This window comes from Mirounga angustirostris, unplaced genomic scaffold (assembly GCF_029215605.1).
Source record: "Mirounga angustirostris isolate CCGP_5_RB_7025 unplaced genomic scaffold, mMirAng1.0.hap1 SCAF_2, whole genome shotgun sequence".
In the NCBI taxonomy this organism is placed as follows: domain Eukaryota; kingdom Metazoa; phylum Chordata; class Mammalia; order Carnivora; family Phocidae; genus Mirounga; species Mirounga angustirostris.
Window position 1 is genome coordinate 105,533,915 of NW_026991710.1, and position 27,564 is coordinate 105,561,478.

Genomic DNA, 27,564 nt, shown 5'->3' on the forward strand with positions numbered 1-27,564 from the left:
CTCTTTTAAAACCCTAACAAAAGATAATGCTAACTGTGGTCTACAAAGAAAGACTGTTTGATCCATCTATATTTATTCTGAACATCAAAAGGATTCTGAATGTGTGCAGAGTTCTATAAAAAACTGAAATGTTCTGGCTTATGTCTGAAAATAAATATAAAAGATTTGGATAACCAAAGGCTAGGAGCAACATGCTAAGTCTCTATCTGAATCTAGAGGACTTGTGCAAAAACACTATTTATAAGCAAAACAAAAAGAAAAAAGGAAAAATAATAGGTAAAATACAAACATTTTCTTAAAGCAGATTTATATGACACTACTGACATTTTTCAGTCAAAACCATGTAATGGTAATATTTAGAATGATACATATAGTGAGTGTGATGTTTTATAGTTTTTTAACTTCATTCACAAATATACTGTCAGTTGAGCCTCATGGTTCCATACGGTGGGAAGATGAAGATAAGCTTTCCTACAGAGGTAAGAAAATAAATATGAAGATTGTCTATAGCTACTTGGTAACATATTTTCAATCTTTTATCGTGAGTTATTTTTACCTAAAAATACTTTTTAAAAATATAATCCTATGTACTTTAAGAAAACATAAACGAGGAATAATAAGTAGCAAGGCTGCAGCCACAAACTTGATCCATTTCAATTTGAATCCTCACAAATTTATTTTGGATTCTTCCATGTCAGGAATACACAATATTTTCCCAAAGTCAACTTTCATCAATATTTAATTGTAACTTGATCTCTAGCACCTCCTTTAACTTTTTCATCTTTGTCTAATGTAGTTAGATTCATTCCAACAAAAATCAACTTTATACAAAGACTTCTATCCTTAGACTTGAAAACATCAGAATATTTGTTGGTCTGAAAGAAAATATCTGCAAGTTTGAAGTTTTCACATTTCACTTGGACTTTTTTTTTTTTTAAAGATTTTATTTATTTATTTGAGAGAGAGAGTGAGAGAGAGAAAGGGCACAAGAGGGGGGAGCAGGAGAGGGAGAAGCAGACTCCCTGCTGAGCAGGGAGCCCGATGCGGGACTCGATCCCGGGACTCCAGGATCATGACCTGAGCCGAAGGCAGTTGCTTAACCAACTGAGCCACCCAGGCACCCTTCACTTGGACGTTTAACATCATACAGGCATAGCTTTATTCCAGAGACATGACAATACTTTTTATTTTAAATATTTTTTGTGCCATTTTTTCAATTCTTAAGGAGCCTTTTTTTCCAAGCCCATCTTTTTTTTTTTCCTTTCTGGTTAATTTCAAAGGAGGGCTGTATTTTTACTAAGCCAAAACAGATTGTAATTGCAAAAGTGTTTATTTTAGATATATTAAGATTTTCTTGTGGGTGTCATGCAAGTAAAAGTGTGCAGAATTAACACCTTTTCTTATAGTTGAGATTTTTTTGAGATAAAATCTACCTACAGTGAAAAACAGAAATATTAAATGTGCATTTAAATGAATTTTAAGAAATATATATACCAAAATAACCAAACTACTGTTTGAGATACAGAATAATTCCATCACACCAGAAAATTTGTTTTCCCCATTGTTAACCTCCATCACCATCGGCAAACACAATTCTGATTTCTATCACCATGCATTTCTAACATCATACAGTATTTTTGAACTTAATATAATTGATTTTTTTCAAATTACTGTTGTGTATGGTATAAAGTAGGAGAAGAGTATTTTTTCCCACTCATTTTTCCAGTTTTGTAGGAATCGTATGTTAAAAAAGACTATCTTTTTATAGTTTGGATATTAACTTGGATGTATCATTTGCAAATATCTTCTCCCATTTAGTAGGTTGGCTTTTTGTTTTGCTGTGCAAAAGCTTTTAATTTTGATGTAGTCCCACTCACTTATTTTTGCTTCTGTTTCCCTTGATTTAGGAGACAGATCTAGAAAAATGCTGCTACAGCCAATGTCTGAGAAATCACTGCCTGTGTTCTCTTCTAGGACTTCTCTGATTTCAGATCTCAGGTTTAGGTCTTTAATCCATTTTGAACTTATTTTTGTGTACAGTGTTAAAAAGTGGTCTGGTTTCATTCTTTCACATGTAGCTGTCCAATTTTCCCAGTACCATTTGTTGAAGAGACTGTCTTTTCCCCCACTGTATATTCCTGCCTCCTTCATCATAGTTTAATTGAGCATATCATCGTGCATTTGTTTCTGGGTTCTCTATTCTGTTCCATTGATCTATGTGTCTATTTTTGTGCCAGTACCATACTGTTTTGATTTCTATAGCTTTGTAGTGTACCTTAAAATATGGAATCATGACACTTCCAGCTTCTGTTCTTCTTTCTTAAGATTGCTTTGGCTATTTGGGGTCTTTTGTGGTTCCATACAAATTTTAGTATTATTTACTTTAGTTTTGTGAAAACTGTTGTTGGTATTTTGATAGGGATTGTATTAAATCTTTAGATTGCTTTGGGTAATATGGATATTTTAAATTAAAACAGAAATACCGTATGACCCAATAATCCCACTATTGGGTATTTACCCAAAGAAAATGAAAAGCTACATGTACCTCTATGTTCATTGCAGCATTATTGACAATAGCTAAGATTTAAAAGCAACCATCAATGGATGAATGGATAAGGAAGATTGGCATATATATAAAATGGAATATTGCAGTCATAAAAAAAGATGAGCCTTTGCTATTTGTGACAACATGGATGGCCCTGGAGGGTATTATGCGAAGTGAAATAAGTCAGACTAAGAAAAACAAATACCATGTGATTTCACTCAAACATGGAATCTAAAAAAACAAATAAACAAAAAAATAAAAACAAAAATATCCCCCAAAACAAATGAATAAACAAAAAAGCAGAATCAGACCTATAAATACAGAGAATTGATGGTTGCCAGAGGGGAGGAGGTATGGGAATGGGCAAAATGTGTAAAGGAGAGTGGGAGATAGAGGCTTCTGGGACAGAATGAATAAGTCACAGAAATAAAAGGCATATAGTCAGTGATATTGTAATAGCAATGTATTGTGACAGATGGCAGATGCACTGTGGTAAACATACCATAAGGCATAAACTTGTCAAATCACTATGTTGTACACCTGAGACTGATGTAACATTGTATGTCAACTGTATTCAAATTGAAAAAAATAAGACAGTCTTTCTCCATAGAATTGACTTTGTGCCTAGGCTAAAAATTGACCATATAAGGACACATTTATGAACCCTCTATTTGTTTTATTGATCTATTTGTCTACTCTTACGCTGAAAGCACACTCTTCTCATTGCTATAACTTTGTAGTAACTCTTGAAATCATGTAGTGCTATTCTTTCAACATTGTTCTTATATTTTATGATTACTTGATTATTGTAGATACTGTGAATTGACACGTTATTTTAGAATAAGCTTGAAATTTTCTACTGAAAAGCCAATGCCCCACGTGAGGAACTTAAACTGTCCCAGAAAACACATACTGAGCCTATAGGTCCTCTGTTACTTGCATCTGAATGAATGTTGATAAATTCACTCTGTTAATGTAACTGATTGTTTTAGTGGAAAAGTTACTCACAATGAACAGGCCACATTACACCTTTGCACCCATAAATCTGGGAGTTAGTCACAGCTGAGGGCTCAGTGTAAATGCACCAAGGTGAATACTACTCGCAAAAAACTTTCTGCAGCAAGATAACCATTCTTTTGTCCCGACTCTCTGCTTTGCCTATGCTGTTTAATTTTTACTTTAAGAAGCAAAACACATCTTTCTTCTTGGATACTTCAGTAGGAAATTATTTGTAACTACTTTTTATCTTTTCTGAATACTTACAGAAAGAGCAAGGCATTTTCTTCTTTCTCCCTCACACCTACACAAGTACCTTTTCTTGACTTTCATCTGAACTGGCAAAATAACAAGAATTTTATAAATATTCTCAAAATACAGGGTCTCATTAATTTATTTTTTTTTTTGGTATTTCATTCTGGCCACAAGCTGTCATTATTGCACCTGTTAGAATATCTTGCACACATACTAGTATATTTGACATTTTGAAGAGAGCTGCTGTCAATAAAAATTATAGATATTTATTTTAAGTAGTATGGCTGGAAATCATCCAACAGATCCTGGAGGAAGCTAGATTAGAATGAAGGCAAAAGTGTTCAAAAAATACTACTTTTCCATATGGTGCCAGAAGCCTAATAAATACCTTAGTACATACATTTTTAGTTTTATTACTTAATGAATTAAAGTTAATCTATACAAAATATTTATTATGGCATTTGTTAATTTCAAAACAATACACTTAAATATTTTTCATTAATTTCTCTCTGTCATAGATAATATTTATGATATGACATTGGCCTAATTCATTGAATACTGTCAACCATATATTATTACTTTTAGTTTTCTGTTTTATTTTGTTTAAAATGTAATACATGCTCCTTTTTTAAAAATAAATTGTGAAAAGGATGCAAGCTCTCTCAACCAAAAGCTATTCTTCTCATTTCCATAATTGCTTGAATGGTAATCACATACACACATACACACATAAACACATATAAAAAACACACATTCTTTACCCACAAATTAGATCACAATGTTACACTATTATTACACTTATGTTTTTCATTTAATATTTATTAACCATATTTTAAACCCTTTTCCACATAAATGTAAATAAATCTATTTCACTTTTTAAAATTATGGTAAAACACAAATAAAATATACCATCTTAACCATTTTAATGTACAACTTATTATTAAGTATATTCACATTGTTGGGCAACCAATCTCCAGAATTTTTTCATCTGGCTAAACTGAAACTCTACATCCATTAAACAACAACTCCTCATTCCCCACACTCATCATCCCCTTCCTTGCAACCATCAATCTACTTTCTGTTTCTATGACTTTGACTACATTAGATATCTCATGTAAGCAGACTTATACAGTATTTTTCCTTTTGTGACTGGCTTATTTCACTTAGCATAATGTTCTTGAAGTTCATCCATGTAATATCACGTGTCAGAATTCCCTTCATTTTTAAGGCTGAATAATATCCCATTGTATGATTATACTATGTTTGTTTATTCATTTATCCTTCAGTGGTCACTAGGGTTGCTCTAACATTTTGGCTATTGTGAATAATGCTGCTATGAACATGGGTGTGCTATATCTCTTTGAGACCCTGCTTTCAGTTCATCCAGATATATACCCAAGAGTGGAATTATTGGATCATATGGTAATTGTATTTTTAATTTTTTAAGGACCTGCCATAGTGCTCTTCATAGTAAATCCATTATATTACAGCCCATCAACACTAAAGAAGGGTTCCAATTTTCCCACAACCTCATCAACCCCTGTTATTTTCTGTTTTTTAGATAGTAGCCATCCTGGTGGGTGTAAGCTCCTACTTCAAATTATAAATGTTTCAATAGTATTTCTTACATGATTATTTTATGGCTCATTCAGTAGTTTTACTTTTGATGAACATTAAGATTACTGCCATGTTTAAATTAAAACTGAAATAAGAACCTTGTATATATACCTTGTATATTTATACAATTTTATCTTAATTGAAAAAAATCTCTGTAAGTAGAATATCATTTTTTTTTAAGATTTTATTTATTTGACAAAGAGAGACACAGCGAGAGAGGGAACACAAGCAGGGGGAGTGGGAGAGGGAGAAGCAGGCTTCCCGCGGAACAGGGAACCTGATGCGGGGCTCAATCCCAGGTCCCTGGGATCACGACCTGAGCCGAAGGCAGATGCCTAATGACTGAGCCACCCAGGCGCCCCAATTCTTTGCTATTCTTTAATGAAATTGTTTTATCTGAGTTTAATACAGTATTTTAGCTAGAGATTAACATTCTATGAGGTGCATGCCAGTCTAGTTATTCATTTTTAGTAATCCATATTTCTCAGTTTACTAGGAGTATGACCGTCCTAATTTTCAAGTTGAAGTTTAAAATAACTATACACAAAAATATTTGCCACAGTTAGACATATATAGAACTGTTTACATAGAAATGTCACTGGCTCCCTGCTCAGCAGGGAGTCTGCCTCTCCTTCTCCCCCAACCCCCCACTTGTTTTCTCTCTCTTTCTCAAATAAATAAATAAAATCTTTTTTTAAAAAAAGAGATGTCACTAATAAATAATTATTAGTTTCTTTAATTTCTAAATTGCTCTTTTTAGGAAATCAGTTAAAATGTTGATGTTTCCAAAAACCTTTGTACCTTCAGTGAAATATTATTTAAGAATAAGTCTTCCTAAGTTAATTATTTTATTGTATGGAAATTCGTAAATCACCCTAGGAAAATGAGGATTAGAGTTTAGGAATTTTCTCTCACCTTGTACACTTCCAAATTGACTTTACATCATAAATCCAGCTAAGAGTTTATTCAAAAAGTGAAATGATTTTAGAAAAAAAATGTTCTGTCAGCATAGGACACATTTGCAGAGAAAGCCTTGAAATAGACCAGGTCAACTAAAAGAACTAAAATGAAAGAAAGCAATGTTACTTGGGGAGTGGAGATATAAGGGTGGCCACCATCCATCTAGCACCACTTCTGAGAAGTAGCTATCATAACAATACAATATGTGCCAAATTGGAAAAGTACATCTGGGGTTAACAGACAGTTTCACTCTTGGAAATCTTCATGTATTATGTTGAATTTAAGCAGAGTTGTTTTTGTAGATTTTTCTAAGAATTCTTAGAAGACAGCTGTATAGTCAGAGACATGGCAGGTGTTTGGAGAAATGAGGATTAACTTTCTAACGGCCTATGTTATCAGTGTGTTACAGGCACCATGTTAAGTGTGAAGGATAGGTCATAGGATTTTAAGGGTCATCTTCCTGATCTGTACTCAGCTTCTAGAAAAATAATGTCCAGGATGAAGATTTGGGGACAAGAAGCAAATTCATATCTTAGAAACATCTTTCATTTTGATGATGAAATTAACCTACTCAGAAATAATTTTATGCCTTTCACCAAACCAAACAGACTTAGCCATAAACAACATTAAGTTTTATCAACTTGTGTTCTGTCACAGTACCTGGCCTGTTCCTAAGTAGCAAAATAAGCCAGATCCTTAAAATGGGAGTCTCTAGAAAGCCCAAAAACTTCAACTGAGTTCATTGCTAGTGAAGATTTTCAATTTTGGAGGCAACACATATGGAAGAAACTCTCAAAATGCTTCCACATCTAGTTCCAAGCCCCAACTTTAAATCCCTCAGGCAGCTGTTTGGAAAATTAGAGAACACAACAATTTCAAACTCAAGTTAAAGAATACTATTCAATCAAAACTTATATCAACTGGCTTAGTAATTAGGGAGTTTCAAGCTCCATTATTTTGTATTTGATAACAGGTTTGAACAGAACTATTCCAATGCAAAGACAAGTGATGAGAAGAAAAACTAATACAAATCAAGACAAAAATTCTTCAGCAAGAAATTAGAGGGAAACAGGATAAAGGATATATTTTAGAACACTTTTCTCATGAAAAATAATGTTTTCCAGAGAATAAATTAAAATTTGTTTGACAAATTGTTTTTAAGTGTCAAATAGGCAATCAGACACCAAAAATAAGATTAAATGAAGCTGTCAAAGCAATGTAAATGAATTAAAAGGAAAAATTCAATTACATAGTCAAAATCTAATACAACATCTAATCAGTGATAGAATTCAGGCTTACAAAAAAACAAATTGCTAGAGAAACAGAGAAAGAAAAAAATGAAAAGTCAGATTACAGTAAGTGTAACAGTTTTGTGTGTCAACTTGGTTAGGCTGTAATACTCTGTTATTTGATTAAACACAAATCTAGCTGTTGCTATGAAGTTAGTCTAAAGTGGTTAACATCTGCAATTACCTGACTTTAAGTAAAGGAGATTATCCTCCCCTGTGATATGATGGGTCTCCTTCAATCAGTTGCAGGTCTTAGGGGCAAACTGAAGTTTCCCTACAAGGGGCAGAAAATCTGTCTCAGGGCTGTAACATCATTCCTACCAGAGAGTTTTCAACATGCCAGTCTGCCCTACAGGTTTGTGACTTGCCAGGGCCCACAATCCCGAAAGCCAATTCCTTGAAATAAATCTCTCTCCTTGATACCTAAGTAGATAGATATATAGATACATACATAGATATATAGATGATTGATAGATAGGCAGACAGATATCTTACAGGTTTTATTTTTTTTTTTTTGAGAACCCTGACTGATACCATATGTATAAAAGATAGGCAATAAGCAAAGACCCAGAATATTGATTGGCATATCTCAAAAAATATATTCAGAGATTCAATACATACACTTTTTTTCTAAAATGAAGGAATATATATATTTTCCGACTAATATATCTTACACTGGGTCAGGAAAAATTAATGAAAGGAAATCAATTAAGAAACATATCCTCATGCAGTTATGTATCAATAGGTTTAAAGAAAGAGTGTTATAGGTATGCTGGAAGATTAACCGGATCATCTACAGAAAACAAAAAATAAGGATGACCTCAGCCCTTTTAACAATATTGAGATGTCAGAGAAAGTGAGTCAATGTACATGGAGTTTAGATTAAAGGAAATGATGTAAAACAAGAATTCAGAGACCAAGGTTTTTATTCCACTGACAAGAATAGAAATATATTGTCATGTAAGAAAAAAATGAAGTATATTATTCATATACTTTCCCTAAACTATGAAATCAGAGAAAAATCAGAAAGGACTTTAATGCCTGAGCCAATCTTTGTCTTTCTATGTGTAAAACATCTAAAAACAATTTGTTTCTGCTAGAAATTAGCTCTGGGAAGCCCTAGATTATAGATGAGTCCCAGAAAATACATAGATAAGATTGATAGATTTTATCATTTAAGATAAATGTTAACTTAAAATGTTAAAAGATCCAAGAAAGCTTATAATAATTAATTGGTAAAAAAAAATAGTAATCGTGTGGAAAAAAGTGGAAAATATTTTAATTAGAAAATAGGCAAATACTTTATAGAAAAGAAATACAAATGAACTCCACAAAAAATAACCTCTTTAAAAGAAAGCAAATCCAAGGAAATGGTTATATGTATTTCTTTTGCTTATAAAATTAAAAACTATGTAATGTTTGCCAACTTCAGGGTTAGCCAGGCTATGAGGTAATAGGAGATGTCTTCAAATTTTTAACAGGAGTATAAGCACAACCTCTTTGAAATCTCCTTTTGCAATATATGTTATCTAGGTTTAAAATGTGAACACTTTTTGCTCAACATTTCCTATATTAGAAAGGTACATTACGAAAACACATTACAAATTTAAAAAAGAAAGAAAGAAAGAAATGTACACCATTGGGGCGCCTGGATGGCTCAGTAGGTTAAGCGTCTGCTTTCGGCTCAGGTCATGTTCCCAGGGTCCTGGGATTACCCCAAATTGGGCTCTCTGCTCAGTGGGGTGCCTGCTTCTCCCCCTCCTTTTCCCTCTACCCATCCCCCCTGCTTGTGCTCTCTCTCTCTGTGTCAAATAAATAAATCTTAAAAAAAAATGTATGCCATCATAGGTAATTGCATAAATTTGCAAGGATGGCTGTGCATAGCTGTTCTTTACAATGCTACTTAAAATAGTAAAAAGTTGTAAATACCAGTTAGTAATGGGTTAAATAAATCATAATACAGCCATGAACTAGAACATAATGTAGGCATTATAATTATGATGGATATCTATTTATGGACATAAGCACAAATATAAAGTTTAAAAAAACAGATTTGCAAAGCAGCATCTCTGGAAAAATAATATTGCCTAAAATATGAATAAAATACAGAGATATCTACAATATGGTTACCCAAACTTCTTCTGTATAATTTTTATATTGCTTGCATTTTCTATAATGCACATGATCAAAAACATTGCATTTAAAGAAACTCTGTAACCATGTTGGAGATGGGACTTAATGATTTAGACAAGAAAATTACATAGAAATTTTATTTCATAATATAAAATATGTGTTTTTTAAATCTAATCTTGTTGTGAGATTATTTTAAATATTAAATATTAAGAAGGAGTTGCAAAGAACTATAACCTACCATCACGTTTCAGATGTTTAATCTTATTGTGATTACAATAATGTTAATAAAGAATTCTTAATTTTGATGGAAAATTCTGCCAAAATGCTTTCCTCAAAGCCTGAAATGATGAAGGGCAATGATGTAGAACCAATAGAAAACATGTGAACAGTGACAAAACAATGACTCGCATTTCAAAAATTAATGAGATATTTTAGAAAACAAAAAAATGCATATATAACCTGAGAGACCATTGTTTTGGCTTTGTAATTAATTTTACAGAAAGCCCATCACTGCCTATCATTTCCTCCAACTTTTTGGAAAAAAAAAAAAAGACACAAATTACCTGAAGACCTCTTTGGGACATTAAGATCTAGTATATCTGCTGAGGTTGGTATTCTTATCTCTTATAGTCTATCAATTTATACCCACCAAAGCACAATATTAAAAGAGAGTCAAACTGGAGTATAATTAAAAAGGCAAAATCTATTTCAATTTTATCACACGCCCACTGGGAGAATAAAAATGATGATTCCAAGTCACAAAAGCCAGAAAGTTTCCAGTATTATTCAAGAGTGAGAAACCAAACAGACAAGAATTTTCTAGTTACTGAAAAAGTCAATTTCCTGTAAGGTAGGATGATTCATCTGACCTCATCACACTATAGGTGAAATATTATTCAAAATTATTCTTTTGTTACACTCTAACATCTCCATAAAATGTACTGAGTAACAGAAAGAATTCATAGAGTTACCTGGCCTAGAGCTTTAAAATCACATTTTTTTTTCACTCATATTTTCAGTAATTTCTTAGTTGACTGAATACCTCTCAGAGGACCACCTTTTATAATGTCTTGTAAGTTGGTGAGGAAGAAGTGTCTGGCTGTTAACCACATAAACCACCAACACTAAGTTGTCAGGATCAAGAAAATGTGGCCCACCCATAATATCTTCATAATGACTCATAGCATTCGAGCCGAACCAGACCCTGAGATTCCATCTGGACAAGCCATATGAACGTAAATGTGTATATTCACAGATCTGGTCCAACAACTTAAGCTAGAGAATTCAAAGTCAAATGTGATACACATTTTCCTCCTAATTTATAGCCTCCTTATATAAGAGGGCAAAAAGAAAGGTGGAAGCAAGTGGTTGGGTTGAATTGGTTTAGTGAGTGTGAAGGTGGCCTCTCGCAGGGCAGGGGGTCGGCCAGTAGTCTGGAATCTATGCTTTAACTGTAAAGCAGCCTTTTCACTGTGCCTCAGGGGTCATTTTATAGGTGTTCTATAAACATTTTATAGCTATTCCCTGGCTGTTCCTTTTTTATAACTGCCCATCTTATCCCTCCTGGAGATGCTGACCCAGCAGGGGGTGAGGTAATGGCCAGTTATGGAGATCAGAATGGATTGCTTTCTTCACCCACTCACATTTCACCTATTATTTAATGACCACCCAACTATTCCCAGCACAACAAAGAAAAATCAGCGGGAGTAGCTCTGAAAGGACAAACTAAAAGGGGTTTAGACCCGAAGGTCTCCTCATTGCTACTATGTGAATGAATGTCCCATTCCACTGTGCTTCCTTCAATACAGGCAAGATTGTATTTAATCTAGAAAAAAATGTAAGGGAATCTGATATAGGAAGAACCATGGGAAAGTACACAAGATTTGGTAGGGCTCCCTCCCTTGTCATTCTGAGAGATAAGTAAAATTCTTCGCATAGTGCTCACATAATCATTAAGAAAAGAATCAGTGCCCAAAGTACAATTCTGAGATTATGTGTCTAATCAATCTGTACTACAGAGGGTAAAATAATAATTTAAACCCATGACTTTTCTTAAAATATCAGAGGATTTTTAGTTTATTTCAAACCTAGCCCTAATGTATTCTAAATTTCCTTAAAAATGCAGAAAATACTATGGATAAAATGCAAAACAAAAAGCACTACTTTGGTTATTGTGATGATTAGTCTTATGTGTCAACTTGAGTAGACTATAGAACCCAGTTATTTAATCAGACATTTATCTAGGTGTTGCTGTGAAGGTATTTTGTAGAGATAATTAACATCTATAGTCAAGTGACTTTATAAGGAGATCACCCTTGATAATGTGGATGGGCTTCAATCATTCAGATGAAGGCGTGAAGAGCAAAACCTAGGTTTTCTAGAGAAGAAATTCTACCTCAAAACTTCAGCATAAAATTCCCCTGAGTTTCCAGACAGTTAGGCTGCCCTATAGGTTTCAGATTTGCCAGCCCCCACAACTGCATGAGTCAATTCCTGAAAATAAATCTCTCCCTCCCTCTCTAATCCCATTGTTTCTTTTCTCTTAAGAAGTCTGATTGATGCAGCTATTAAATTTTAAATTTATCAAAAGATACACATAAATTTGTCTTAAGATATACTAAGTATGCATAGAAAAAATTCTAAAAAATACACACACATATATATTAGAGCTAATATATATATATGTGAGCTAATATATGAGTTCAGCAAAGATGAAGGGTACAAGATCAATATATAAAAACAAATGTATACTAGAAAGAATCAATTTGAAAGTGAAATTAAGAAAACAGTTTCACTTATAATAAATTGAAAATAGTAACATCCTTAGGAATAAATTTAATGCAAATACAAAATTTATACACTGAAAAACACAAAATGTTGGAAGAAAGTAAAGAAGACCAAATTAATTGAATAATATCTCATGTTCATGAACTGGAAAACTTAATATTGCTTAGGTGCTATACTTCCCAAATTTATCTAGATTCAAAGCAATCCCTAACAAACTCCTAGCTGTTTTCTTTGTAGAATTTGCTAGCACATCCTGAAATTTCAAGGAGTCCAGAATAACAATCTTGAAAAAAAAGACAAAGAGGATTCATGCTTCCCAATTTCAAAACTTATGACAAAGCTATAATAATTAAGCCATTGTTTTTTTCTTACAAAAACAAAAGTAAATATATGAGGTGACAGATGTGTTAACTTGACAGGCAAATCCTTTCACAATATATATGTAAATCAAATCATCATGTTGTACACTTTAAATATCTTATAATTTTATTTATCAGTTATACTTCAATAAAGCTGAAAAAAAGAAAGAAGGATACTAAAATAAAAAAAAAAGGACACTGTGGCACTGATATAAGGATAGAGACATAGTCAGTGGAATAGAATTCAGAGTCCAGAAATAAACCCTTGTGTTTACAGTCAATTAATTTTTAATAATGGTACCAAGACAATTCAATGAGGAAAGAATAGTCTTTTTAACAAATGGTGCTAGGACAACAGGATATCCACAGGCAAAAGAATGAACTTGGACCTAATCTCATACCACATAAAAAAAATTGAAAATGGATCAAAGGTGTAAATTTAAGAGCTATAACTCTAAAACTCTGGAAGAATACATTTGTATAAATGTTCATGTCCCTGGGCTAGGGAATGGCTTCTTAGATATGTCACCAAAGCACATGCACATGAGAAAATTCAATAAATTGGAATTCATCAAAATTAAAAAAAAAAAAATGCTTCAAAAGACAATATCAAGAAAGTGAAAGACAACCCATTGGATGAGTAAAAATATTTGCAAAGCACATATCTGACGGAATAGTATCTATCATATAAAAATAACTTATAACTCAATAATAAAAAGACAATGCAATTAACAAATGGACAAAGGAACTGAATAGATATTTCTCCAAAGAAGATGTACAATTAGCCAATGAAAAACTGTTCAATAGTATTAGTTATCAGGGAAATGCACATCAAATTCACAATGGGATACCATTACACACACTTCATAAATTAAAAAGACACATAACTGTCCATAAAAAAAGAAAAAAACAGGTAACTGTAAGTGTTGGCAAGAGTGCAGAGAAATTTGAAACTTCTGATGGGAATATAAAATGATGCATCTGCTTTGGAAAATAGTTTGACAGTTCCTCAAAAAGTTAAACATAGAGTTACCATAAGACTCAATAATTCCACTCTTAGGTATATATCCAAGAGAAATGAAAACATTTGTCTGCACAAAATTTATACGTGAATGTTCATAGCAGCATTATTTGTAACAGCCATAAAGGGCAAAAAAAACCCCAAGGGTCTAGCCTTCAGGAATGAACAATTAAAATGCAATATATCCATATAATAGAATATATTCAGTAACAGAAAGGGACAAAATGTGATACATGCTACAAGGATGAATCCTAAAAACATTATGCTAAGTTAAATATTGCAGACACAAAATGCTACATATTGTATGATTCCCTTTACGTGGAACACCCAGACTAGACCAATCCATACCAACAGAAAGTGGATCAGTAGTTACCAGGGGCTAAGATGGGGAGGAGAGAAGAGGAATGACTGCTAGCTGGGTAAGTAGTTTCTATTTGTGTGAAAATTAGGATAAAGAGCATGTCATGATGTTGAGTAATTTCATGACCTCTAACTTGAGATTTATTGGTTATCTCTGTAAATTATTTTAGATGTAGAACAAAGATAAATTCAGTCATGCTTGCTATTTTCCGTTTTTCAGAGTAATCACTTTCAGGTATGGTCATGATGTGGCTCTTATTTGCACAGTTCGGCTTTGATGTGATACTGTATTCCATAATTTTTCTCCTCTTTTGCCTACTTCCAACTCCACTTCAAAATTCCTCATCAGGCAGCCTAGTAACAGCTCTTTCTAATACAAGCTGTGGAGAGCAGTAAGACCTGTGGAATGTGCTTTGTTCCTTGCTCCAGCCAACCCCTTTTCCTGAAGTGTTCCTTCACCTTCTTTGGAAATAAGAAAGTAAGGAAAGAAGAGATAATAGAAAGTGATGGAATTAGGTTGAAGGGCTTTACTTTGAGAGAAATGACAGTCATGGTTCCTCACAAGCACACTGTTGGCAACTTTTCCAACACAGTAAAGGCTATTTTCTATTTCTACAAACTCTCTACCTATGGAACAAACAGCCCTCTGCCCACAACTTGCTACATATTTTCATGGTTAGAGTCTCAGTATGGACAGATACAGAGTTTGAGTCACATTAAACAATTGCATTTTCACTTTTCATTTTTCTATTACGTTGCTACCGAACAATTTAGACAGATATAGATATGTAAATATATATATAGAGAGAGAGAGGGAGATAGATAGGAACGATAAGGGATACTACAAGGGATTGCTGTCTCTTAAAGACTTAGAATACTAGCAAACATGTGAGTATCTCTAGTTTGTTTAGTACTTTATACTCTTAAAAGTACATTTATAAGCATCAGAACGCACCCTCTTGCCACCCTCTCTTGTTCCCCCTCTGTTCTCTGCCCAACATGGGTCATCTATCTATGTCCATGTGTTTGTTCTGGGGCTAGGCACAGGACTATGATCTCCAAATCTAATGCTATTTTCATCAGACATGGGAATGGCAGAAATGAGCCTTGCTTTGTTTCCTCCTCATGAATTCCCAACTTCAATTGATTTTACTTGTTGCAAAGCATGTATTATAATAATTGTTTTCATCTTGTATCCTAAAATGGGGCATTTCATAGATTAGAAATCTCTGCATTACTTTCAGTACTGTGTTTTTCTTCCTTTTGTCCTAGTTGTCAGTCTCCAAGGTATTCCTCTGTTTTAAAAAGCAGGTTTTATTATTATTCTGGTCTGGTGAGGCCAGATCAGGAAAGGAGCACCATTGAAAAGCAGTTTGTTATTCACAGTTCCCAAGAAGATGGGGGCACCCCATGCCATGCAAGGCCATTTAAGTTTGCTAAATAGAAAGTAAGGCCAAATGAGACTTTAAGAAGAATTAAAAGAAAAAGAAAAATGATAATTGGAATATATTAATAACCCTGTCCTCTCTCTTCCCTTCTTCCCTGGAGAAGCACCAGGACTGTCAGGAGACAAAGGGAGCCAGGGGAAAATGTGCTGTGGTTTTAGAAGGAAGGAAGGAGTGAAGCAAAGTAAGCAGGTTTAAGACTCAGAGGCTGGAATGGTCTCAGCAGACTCTGCAGCATAGGAGCTGTCCTTAGTTGCTTGGTACCTGACCCTGTATGATTACAGCAGGGGCATATTGGCCCAGACTGTAAGAGGCCTAAAGAAGTGTGTGGGGGGCACCTGGGTGGCTCAGTTGGTTGAGCGACTGTCTTTGGCTCAGGTCATGATCCTGGAGTCCCTGGATCGAGTCCCGCATCAGGCTCCCTGCTCGGCGGGGAGTCTGCCTCTCACTCCGACCCTCCCCCCTCTCATGTGCTCCTCTCTCTCTCATTCTTTCTCTCAAAAAATTAAATAAAATCTCTAAAAAAAAAATAACACTTAGGTACAGTTTGTTATTAATTATAGTCATGACAGGGGTTGATGATTTGGGGTAATAAACACATGAAAGACAACTTTAATTTTAAAAGAAGCTTGTTTTAAAAAATCTCAAGATTCTTTCTTTGTGGGGCGCCTGGGTGGCTCAGTTGGTTAAGCGACTGCCTTCGGCTCAGGTCATGATCCTGGAGTCCCGGGATCGAGTCCCGCATCGGGCTCCCTGCTCGGCAGGGAGTCTGCTTCTCCCTCTGACCCTCCTCCCTCTCATGCTCTCTCTAGCTCATTCTCTCTCAAATGAATAAAATAAAATCTTTAAAAAAAAAGAAGTGTGTGTGTGTGTGTGTTGGGGGAGGGGGGCTCCAAATTGTTTAGTTTGTGTATAAAGGGTGTACTCACCGTCCAGTCCTTTATTATCTCTAGGAATCAGCTAACCCTGGGAGGAGTAGTCTCTCCAGGGTCCAGAAGGCCCAGGTCCCAAAACATAAGAATACAAATACATAAATCACACCCCCCTCCTTTGCTCTCTGTATTTTAATATCTACCCTCAAATGCTTTCACTTTAATGTTTAAATGTCTGACATACTAAAATGTTACCATCCCCTGGAGAGAGCACATCTATAGGCAGTCCTCATCAAATAGGTGCATTAAAACATGTTATGTAGGAGGTTCATTCAGAAGCTCCTCACCACCTGGGAGTTAGACTGCCCTACTCTGGGTTTCCAAAAATCACAACTAAGGGGATAGTGAAGATTGTGTAGAGCATACTACAAATATCGTCTTGTTGCTCTGTTTATTTTGTAACTCTTCTTTGTGATGTTTGGAACTTCTTTGTAAATGAGAATCTAAACCAAATGCAAACCGGCATCCTCAAATAAATACGCAGGTATTAATACTAGCCTTATCACTAGTTCACCACCAAGCAAATGTTTTAGGTTATCTTGATGATTTTAGTCAAACACAAACTTTAGGAGAACTAAAAAAATCTCCCCATGTTTCTGACCTTTCTCTTCTTTAAAAATGTTTGTTAACATGCTCTTTTTTGGTAGAGAACATTTTAAAAAAAACAACTTTTCCTCTAAACTCTTTATAAGAGCTTATAGCTACAGAAATCCTACTGAAATTTTTCTGCCCACTATGTCCATGTTCATTTTATTTAAACTTAGAGAATCAGCCCAGGAAAATGTGGCCAACCATAGCATAGCCTAACTAAAAGAACAAAGCAGATTTGGTTAGAGGATGCAAGGCCAAACGAGACTTTAAGAAGATTTAAAGGTCAAATAAAAATTATTATTTAAGTACATTACCAACCTTATCCCCTCTCCCAAATAAAAAGAAAGTCATATTAAAATATATAGATATGGTATGTATATACATATATACGTACTACAGTAAAAATATGTATTCTTTTCTAGCCACTGTTTTAATTCTTAAATACAAGACATTTCCTTTTAATTGTCCACTCATAAAGTTTTAATTAGCCAAATTTCTAAAACATGACAATCATACTGTTGAAAATCAGCCAGTTTTGATTTACAGGTCTGCAAAGAATTACTTGGTAGCAATCAGAATGAATTACACAGCCTATGTCCAAAGCTCTCTCATATGGTATAAACACAAGCAAATGGTACAATAATTCTCCTTGATTGCACTAGTTGGGGGAGTTTAGCAGAAGCAGCCAAAAGCTAGCTAAAGGTATGCTATCTGCTGGGCTACATGTCATAAAATAGCTAAGCACGTGTACCATTGATTATATATAAAATTAGAATTTATTTCTAAACTGTATCACTAAGAAACAAGTGCTATTAGGAATGCAGAACCATCTGGTATACAGACACCGAATTTTAAGATTTGTTTGAGCTAAGGGGGAATTCAGTACATTTAGTACAGCTTTCTAATTTTCCCACAGCATAGTGCTATTCTCTGTATGATTTTGCTGTTTATAAATATTGTGGATATTCAGGGACAACAGAGAAAAAAATGAATAAATGAAAGCTGATTTTTCCCATTTTAAAAATAAAATTCTTGCTCCATCTTAAATGTCTGTCGACATTTTTTGTAGAGAAATTTTATGATTTTTACATCAAATCAAACTTCTAAAGAGAACCCCAAGGGGAGCCTGGGTGGTACAGTTGGTTTAGCATTCGACTCTTGGTTTGGCTCAGGTTGTGATCTCGGGGTCATAAGATCAAGCCCTTTGTCAGCTCCGCGCTCAACTGAGAGTCTGCTTGGGAGTCTCTCTTTCCCTCTCCCTCTGCCCCTCCTGCTTGTGCACTCACCTCTCTCTCTCTCAAATAAATAAATAAATCTTTAAAAAATAAAATAAAGAGAACCCTAATGTGTTAACAGCTCATAGCTACTATGTAAAAAATTAATATCTCTATTAATATCAGCATTAATATCTCTAACTTAAAGCATAAAAACTAATAACATGGTGCTTAGATTCAAAGTTGGATTTTAACTTTCAAAACATATCCCTTATTCATTAGCTGGAGTTCTGAAAGTTCAGGTTGTTGATTTCAGGATGTCCTTTTTTTTTCCTTAAAGATTTTATTTATTTATTTGAGAGAGAGCGTATGAGCAGAGGGATGGGACAGAGGGAGAGGGAGAATCAGGCTCCCCGCTGAGCAAGGAACCCAATACGGGCTCCATCCCAGGACCCTGGGGCCAGGACCTGAGCAGAAGGCAGACGTTTAATTGACTGAGCCACCCAGGCGCCCCTGATTTCAGGATGTCTTTAACAGTATAAAAAAGGAGCTATAATTTCTCAGTAGGGGGATTTTCATATTAGGTTTAAAAAAGTAAAATATATCATAAAGCATAACAGATACATGACTTTAAAAGACTTCAGGTAAAGTTTCCATCTCCCATTGGAACTAAGGCTGCTTCTTGGATCTTATGGTTCAAGGGGTAGTGAGAGTGCTATGGGGTAGAAAAAAACTCCAGCAAAGATTATGGGAAGAGTGATGGCGGATTCTGCCCTCCCATAAAGGATTGAAACAACAACAACAAAATATAAGACAAAAGTAGTAACCTAAAATAAAGTAGCATTTTTAATACTGAAAATAAGCTACTTATCTATATTTAATCCTTACGTTGGGGAGAAAAGATCATATACCAAATCCCTAATGTTTAATATGCATATACTATGTACCAGGCTTTATGCTATGAACATTATAAACATTTCACTTATTTCTAGAATAACCCTAAACCATAGGAACTATTAAAGGCCTCTTTTTACACATGAAGAAATGGAATCTTAGAAGTCCAAGTCCAATCAACTAAGTGAATGAGCCAGAATGTGAAGGCCTCCAAAATTATTATCTAGGGGCAACATTTAAAAACATACCCAAATGTTGTTGATAATTTATACTTCATTAAGAATAAACATCAGAGCATTTCTGGAAGACCTTTTTATATTATTAATTTTTACTAAAAAATACCAATAGAAATTAATTTCCTCTAATGATGTATAAAATAACCAGGTTGAGACAAATCCATTGTCACAGCTTAAACTATGAGGAGGCATCTTCAGTAGCTTTTTAAAATAGGTGGTTCATTTATGTTTAGCAACCCCTAAATCAATTCACTTCAGAAGAACTGTAGGAGTGAGTAGGGGATTGTTTTTCCAGTGGTAGAGGTTACAGAGGAGGGAGGAAACAATAGAAGTTGGAAAGGTTTAGCATGATGTTGGTTAATGCCTTATATGGAAAATTTCTCTCTGTATAGGGATCATTTTGACCAGAGTCGGTTAGAAAATAACTGAATCTTGAGAAAATTGCAGGGTTTATCTTACACTCTTGGAAGGTACATCTGTCAGGACACTCAATCAAGCCATCATATTATTGCTATGTCTTTAGGAAAGCCAAGGAAACGAGTATACAGGGATTATGTCAATTTAAGCATAAGTTCCTATCCAAAGCTCAATACTGAATGAAAACAGTATAAAACTTCCTCCTAGGCAGGTGGTGTTTCTACTCTAATGGCTAACTTGACAGTGGAAGGGCAGAAATGAAGACAAGGTGGAAGGAAGGTAAACTTTAGAATCTCCTGGTTTGCAGTAATGACTAAGTATGAGATCTTAGACAGGATATTATTTAATCTGTCTGAACTTTTGCATCCTTATCTATAAAAGAAGTATACACAGTTTTAAGAATTGTTATATATAATGCTTCAGTGGGTGGGAACTCCAATTATTATTAAGGCAACTGAACACTTAAATGTATGGCTCTTTTTAATGGTTACTTTGGGTCTCCTTTTTAGTAGTGCTTCTTCATTATTATTTCTCAAAACATTAGATTTAAAGCTAAAATAAGGATCCTTTAAAATAAAGGTTATATAATAATGTAAATGATGAATTTCCTAAAACAGGAGTATAGCATGATGATATATAATTATTCCCCAAATTACTTTAATCATGGTATCTTTTTATTTTTCCTATAAGGTATTGATTGAACCCTAAGAAAACACAATTGTAATGAGCATATATTACTTTCCCCAGGTGTCTTTCTTCAATAACCAGCAGAATAATCATAAATTGAATAGGTGTCTCAGTACACACTGGCAGAAAGTAGGGAATTATACAGGCCCAGGCTTAAATTGATCTAGAAGACCCCTAGTCATCTTTGAGAATAAAATTGGGCTAAGCTTTCAAACTTCTGAACTTTATAATAAAGCAAAGGCTTAGAGATTTCTCTCTTCCTTTCCATTAATTCATATAGCCACTTCTAACAGATATTCAAATAAAGGAAGTGATAAAAACCAATTTCTTGGTCAGAAGCCTGAAGAGACTTCGGATTTAAATAAAGGATAAAATCCCAAGGATAAAAGGGTAGAAAAGCTCCTTATCTCCATCCTGTTTATTCACCATATAAGAACATCCTTTGATATAAGCACAAGTCTATCACAGGGCGGGGGGGGGGGGGGGGGAAGAGGGGAAAAAAAAAAAGGCTGGATGTTTTCTTTCAGCAATGTGTAATTACTATATGAATTAAAATAAAGAAGAAAATAAAACTTTTAGTGGAAAATTGGGGGAAGAACATATAACCTATGTTATATATTCATTCTTTTGATAAAATCTGAGTGCCTAGTATTATTCTATTATCTGAGTATTATTCTAGAGCAGTTTTGAAAACTGAAGCAGTTTTTGCATGTGCCCTCGTATCTGCTTATTTTGCTTAGAAATCAGAGTTATAAGGTGCAATGACTAGAAAGATGATCATTGGGAGAAGAAAGTGGAAAGGTAAGGGTCCTGAAATGTCAATATTTATTTTGTCCTTCATTCATCATTGAGCTTCCCACAGCGTCAAATGTTGCTGAGAGAGTAAGGAGATGAATGAAACGTGAATTACTGAGAACAGTACTTACTGGGGTGATGGCCCAGAGGCCGCTTTGCAGTGGGTTGAAAAGCAAGGGTTAGATGAAGAAGTGGACACACTAATTATGAACATCTCATTTGAGAAGTCTGGCTCTGAAGGCAGAAGAAACTAGGGCAGTAACTGGTGTTTATTTTACTTTAACTGGATAAGTGCAAGCATTTAGCAGAGAAATTTGAGACTTAAAAAAGTGAGTGCAGGGAATTGTAGTTGCAAGAGAGAAGCCAAATACACTGGGAAGTAAAGGAACACTCTCAGTGCAAATTTCTGAGGAATTAGGAGAAAGAAAAGAAAAAAAAAGAAAAGAAATATGCCTTATAGAGGCAAAGAAACTGCTTTTCAAAGGACAGGAAGAAATGATCTGTGTCTTGACTTCATTTCAATTCTTTTCTAGTTTTAATATCTACAAAAACATCAAGGGAACTTGTTAAATGCAGATTTCAATTCAGTAGATCTACATTTCTAACACATTCCAGGTGATGCCTATTCTGCCAGTAAGCAGAGCACCTTTGGAATAGCAAGGCTGCATTTCTGTTTGGTACTGAGAAATGAGGAGTTCTCAGCATCTGGCTATAATTTTCTATTAATTAGAAATGGTCATCAAACAACTGGAGAGAGGAGAGCAAGGGTGGTTAGAGTGTTGACATGATTTTTCAGAGACTGAGTGAGTTGATTGAACTTAAGACACATGGCAAAAATTATGAGCAGTATATTGAGTGAGTGGTCACCAATTTATAACAGAACTTGTCTTTGCTGATGTGCCTCTCCCCATGTGCCCTGTTGCAAGTCCAGAGAAAATGTATGGCTGGGATCATAAGGATTAGGTTTGTGTGGGGAGATAGGATATAAAAATCACAGACAAGCAAGAGTGTGTATTATTCCTGAAATTCTATGGAAACTAAGCTGGGTAAAGAGGAAAGTTAAGAATATATTGTACTAATGCACTGAGAGCAGGAAAAGGATCATTGCGTACAGGCATTACGAAAGTCAGAGAACCTATTTTTTTGTTTTTGGTTTTATTTTTTACTTTTGACATGTACTGATACATTGCTATTTAAGATAAGCTGATTAGAGTCTGATTCTATCAGCAGACGTTAATTAAGAAGCATAAAGCTGGGAAATTCCCATTTCTGTTATATTCACTAGTAAAGAGCTTGTACCTGAAGACCCAGATTCTAATGTTATTCTGCTCCTGTCAGAATGAAAGAGGTAGCACCCCAAAAGGAGGTCTGTGAGGTTAGCATTCTGATAAAGACGTAAGACACTGGCTAAATGACTACAGCAGGACACTGGAAAAAAAGATGACACTGGTAATAACAATGATCTTTGTCAGAATCAAGTGAGAGTATTTACTAACATTAATCAGCTAAACAGGATTCAGAGTTCATAGTAAAGAATAAAGTTCATTACCTGGAGAGATGGTTTACTTAACCTTTATTTAGCAGATACAGCTGGGATTATAGATCAGGCTACAGGTCAACATACCAAGCACCACAGATCTGCTAAAGACCACCAAGGAAGTCTTTGGCCTTCTCTTCTGAGAAGCACTGACCCATGCAGATCATGTGTGAGTCAGGCCAGATTGGCTAGCAAAACAAAACTGGACATCAGAAGAAAAAGAATACTGTTCAAAAAAACCCTCAGTCTCTTTAGGAATGTTCTACTGCTAATACCTGAAAGACAAGACTCCCTTTGTGGAAGGCTAGCCACCTGGGATTTACCAATATCTTTTCTCTTCTTTGATGAACCTTCCTCCAAAATAGACACACTCTAACCATTACAGAATAGTAGCCATGATTTAACATAAAAAATATTTTATTAACTGATAAAAATGTCAAGATGTCACATGACAATTAGGTAGCCAAAAGGTAGACTGTATTATCAAATTCATTTAGCTTACAAGATAATCTTTTCTCTTGAAGTTTTACCTCATTGCTTTGATAAACATAAGTAATCAGTACACAGACAAAAGATGGGAAGGGAGCCATCCCTGATCTGTGTCAAAGAGTGCTAAGATTCTGTCCTAAGGATCTGTGTCCACCACTTAAATTTAAATAAAATCTGTTTTCAAAGCCACATGAAGGCTTCTTAGGCCCCAGCAAAACTAGACCAATCTTTCATTCAGAAATACCTTCAACTCTTTTGTTTTCCAAAACTCCACACAAATTTCTCGATTTGTGTCTCTGCTGTTTTTATTTTCTTTATTCTGTATCAATACTTACAAGCCTAAAACTTATCTGAATGATGGCATTGCACTAAGAGCACTGATTATCAAGCCAGGCAACCTGAGTTCAAACCTCAGCTCTGCCCCTTCCTGGAAGGATTAACCTTGAGCAATTGACTTAATCACTCTGGGTCTCAGTTCCTCTTCCATAAAAAGGAAAGGCAAAAACAGTCCCTCTTTTGTGAAGTTCGGGTTTTCAAAGTCTTGGCAAACTGTGAGTGCTATGTAAGTTTTGTCAAAGCAAAAATTATATTGGACAAAGTTAAACAGGAAAGGAATATTTTCTTCAAGACTATTGCAATAGGAGAGAGACCGGAACTCAATCTGAACTCAACTCTGCTGAAATAGAAGGTGGGAGGGTTTTTAAGTACTGAAGTGAGCTAGTGAAATAGTACAGGAGGACTTCAGAGGGGGAAACCGGTCAGTAGGTTGACCATGTTGAGTTATGAAGTTCTTTCTGAGATTGCAAATAGACTTTTGTTTTTTGTTTTATTTTTCCTCTGTGATTAGACCATCTTTGTTTGCTAATTGTCCCCTATCAAAGTCAGGCTCCAATCTTCACATAGAGATTGAGATAGGGGTTCCATCAGAGACGAGATATAGGGTTCCTGTCTTCTGGTGATTATTTTTGACTGGGATGGCTCCCTGGCCCTTGAGGAAGATAATATGGGTTGTAAAACTGGCAAGAGGCTTAAAAAAAAAAATTATACCTCAAGGGAATAGAGAAAAAATATATCATTGCAAGTTTTTGAAAGTAATGGAAGTCAGGGCCTGGTTAGGAAGAAGCCAGTCTAAAGCGCAGTTCAAGCTAAGAGAAACTTTAAGACCTTCTTGGTCAACGTTTATTCTTGCTTTGATTATTATCATTATTGTCAGTTTGAAAGTTTGAACCTCCTCCACCTGGTTACTGAATACATAAAAGTAGGTTTTTAAAATACATCTGAGGTGCTATCAAATGATATTAAGATAACTTTTTTTTCCAGGAAACCCAGAAATATCTGAATTTAGCCTCAAACCTTATTTTTACTCAAATATCCCAATATATGACATAATCATGAAAGTCAATGGCAAATGGAAACCAAAATACCACACGTCTATAGGATAAACAAAAATCCCAATGACAAGAATTCAAATAAATTGACTAGGTCTTATGGAGCAACCCATTTCCCAAACAATTAAACCTTAGTGGAATCTAATCAAGGCAGACTATGCAGTCTGAGGACTATGCTGTCTTCTTCAGCTAAACTTCATTTACCTTTGGGGAAAAATTAGTTTATATTTTATCATATATTGGCCACTACCAAAAAAAAAAAAAAAATACAAGTTATGGAGAAAGTTTGACCTTTTTACAACCCCTGTCATGAGTGAATAAGATAAGAAGAGAAGACAAATTTCTGTGTTCTGGCTTTTTAATACTGAGTATTCCCTAGAACCCAAAAATGTTACAGAATTTCATCTTTAAGGGGGAAATTATCAGATATAACGGGAATTGGTAGAGGGCAGAAAAAAGGTAACACATATTCTTTTAAAGGCATGACTCCTTGATTAGCATTATTTCTCCGCTTTACCCATTGTGATCTAGGGCCCAATGGGCCAATATTTAAAGAAATGAAGACCTGGATATCTCCTATTATTTATCAAAGAGGGCTAGACTTGCTTTTAAGCTCTCAACATCTCGCCTAAGGCTCTTTAATATTTTTCCTCATTAGTGTGTCATCTTCCACCACTCTCAATGACTAAGGACTTATATTTCTTCTTAGCAACTCAATCCATGCATTTATGCTTCCACTATATTTTCAAGCTCTTTTCTTTTTAAATATTTTATTTATTTATTTGAGAGAGAGAGTACACGCAAGTGGGGGGAGAAGGAGAGGGAGAAGTAGATTCCCCACTGAGCAGGGAGCTTGGCGTTGGCCTTGATCTCAGGACCCCAAAATCATGAACTGAGTCGAAGGCAGACGCTTAACCGACCTAGCTGTCCAGATGCCCCTCAAGCTCTTTTCTTAAACTAACCATAATTCATTGCCCTAAGTTTGAAAGAAGAAAAGTAAAAATGGCAAATGGAAATCCAAGTGTGCTTCATTAAAAGATGACTTGTTCCCATCATCGGTGAAGTACACTAGACCATCCCATTTTCCTAAACTAGTTAGACATAAAAAGTTTTAGTCTCAACATCCAATCCATTATTGGGTTAAATATATATGAGACAATCAGATGGACAGAAAATGGAACTTGTGAACAGAGTATAAAATTGGCAAAAATCTGGAAAACTAATATCTAAATTAAAAACTTAGGAAGTTTCCAAGGCTATACATTTGTAATTTTCTAGAACCAGATGCAAGTGGAAAAATTGGGAAGAAAAGTGCCATGGCATTTATTTTGGTGACTACATTGTAACATAAAGGGACTGTAAAGAGTATATATAATTTAATCAAATTGTTTAGAAAATATGTAACAGAGTATGGTTTGTGTGCATCAATAAGTGAGAAATGGCTCTGCATAATTCTGCCATCCAATCAAATGTTTTTATAATGTCTATTATAACATCACAATAATATTAAGTTTAGCTCTTCAGCAGAGTATGAATATTTGGAGTTTGCACTTACTCTAGAGGATAAAAAGGTTAAGAGAACATAGTAACTAGGACATCCTTAAACTGACATAACATACCAAATGAGAAAGTTACAATAAAATATAGAGAAGTAGGAAAAAGTGAAACCAGAGCTATAGGGGAGGAGGTTACACTTGGGGTGATGGAAAAGAATCACTTTCACTGAGATAAAGCATTAAGGATAGAAGCAAATACACATGAGTTGGGACACAAAAGGTAGGATTTTGAGCCACACCAAATAATGGCATATGTTTTCTATGTATAGTAGGATGGGAATGATTTGCAGGAATGAAAGGGTAGATATTAGAGAAAAGAGCTTAGGAAAACTTATAAAGATTAAAATAGATGTGAGAAATGAGAGAAGGATTTGAGAGAGGAAACAAAGTATTTTATGCATTTTTGAAAATCCAAGTGAAAGTGGAACTGTAAGTTTATCATGGGACAAATCCATAGGCCATGGGATTATTTCCATCCTAGTTATCAGATTTTGGGGTGGTGTTTCACCAATAAGGGTGAAAGAAGAACTAGTCATGATGGGGCCAGTGAGGATGAAGGAATTTGAAGGTATTGGCAGTATAAAATGAAAGAATATGTGCGTAGTCTGGATAGATGAGAAAGTGAACAATAATTGAGAGAAAGAAGAGATTGATGCAGTCATCACAGAACATTAGAGAATAGAATTAGACCAAGAGAAATGGATTCCCTATGTTCAGAGGGTGAGAGAGTGCTGTTTGAAGTTTTAATAGTAAGTTTCATATTATGGGATTTTGCATCTTTTCTTGAATTTATGACTCTCTTCTAATTGACATTCTCAACTCCCTTCTATGTTGTCTCCTTAGCTTACTTCCCACATTTCCTTCATTTCCCTTGCCAATATTCATATTGTGAAGATAGAAGATGAATTCAACTCTTTTATTTGTCAAGAAGTACTTCCTTCTCAGAATATAAACTGATATTTGGATGCTAATGGACACTTTTTATACAGAACAATTAAATATCACAAAAGCAGCAGTATCTCAGAAGCTTAGTATTATCAGCAGTTATGATAGCCATGTTT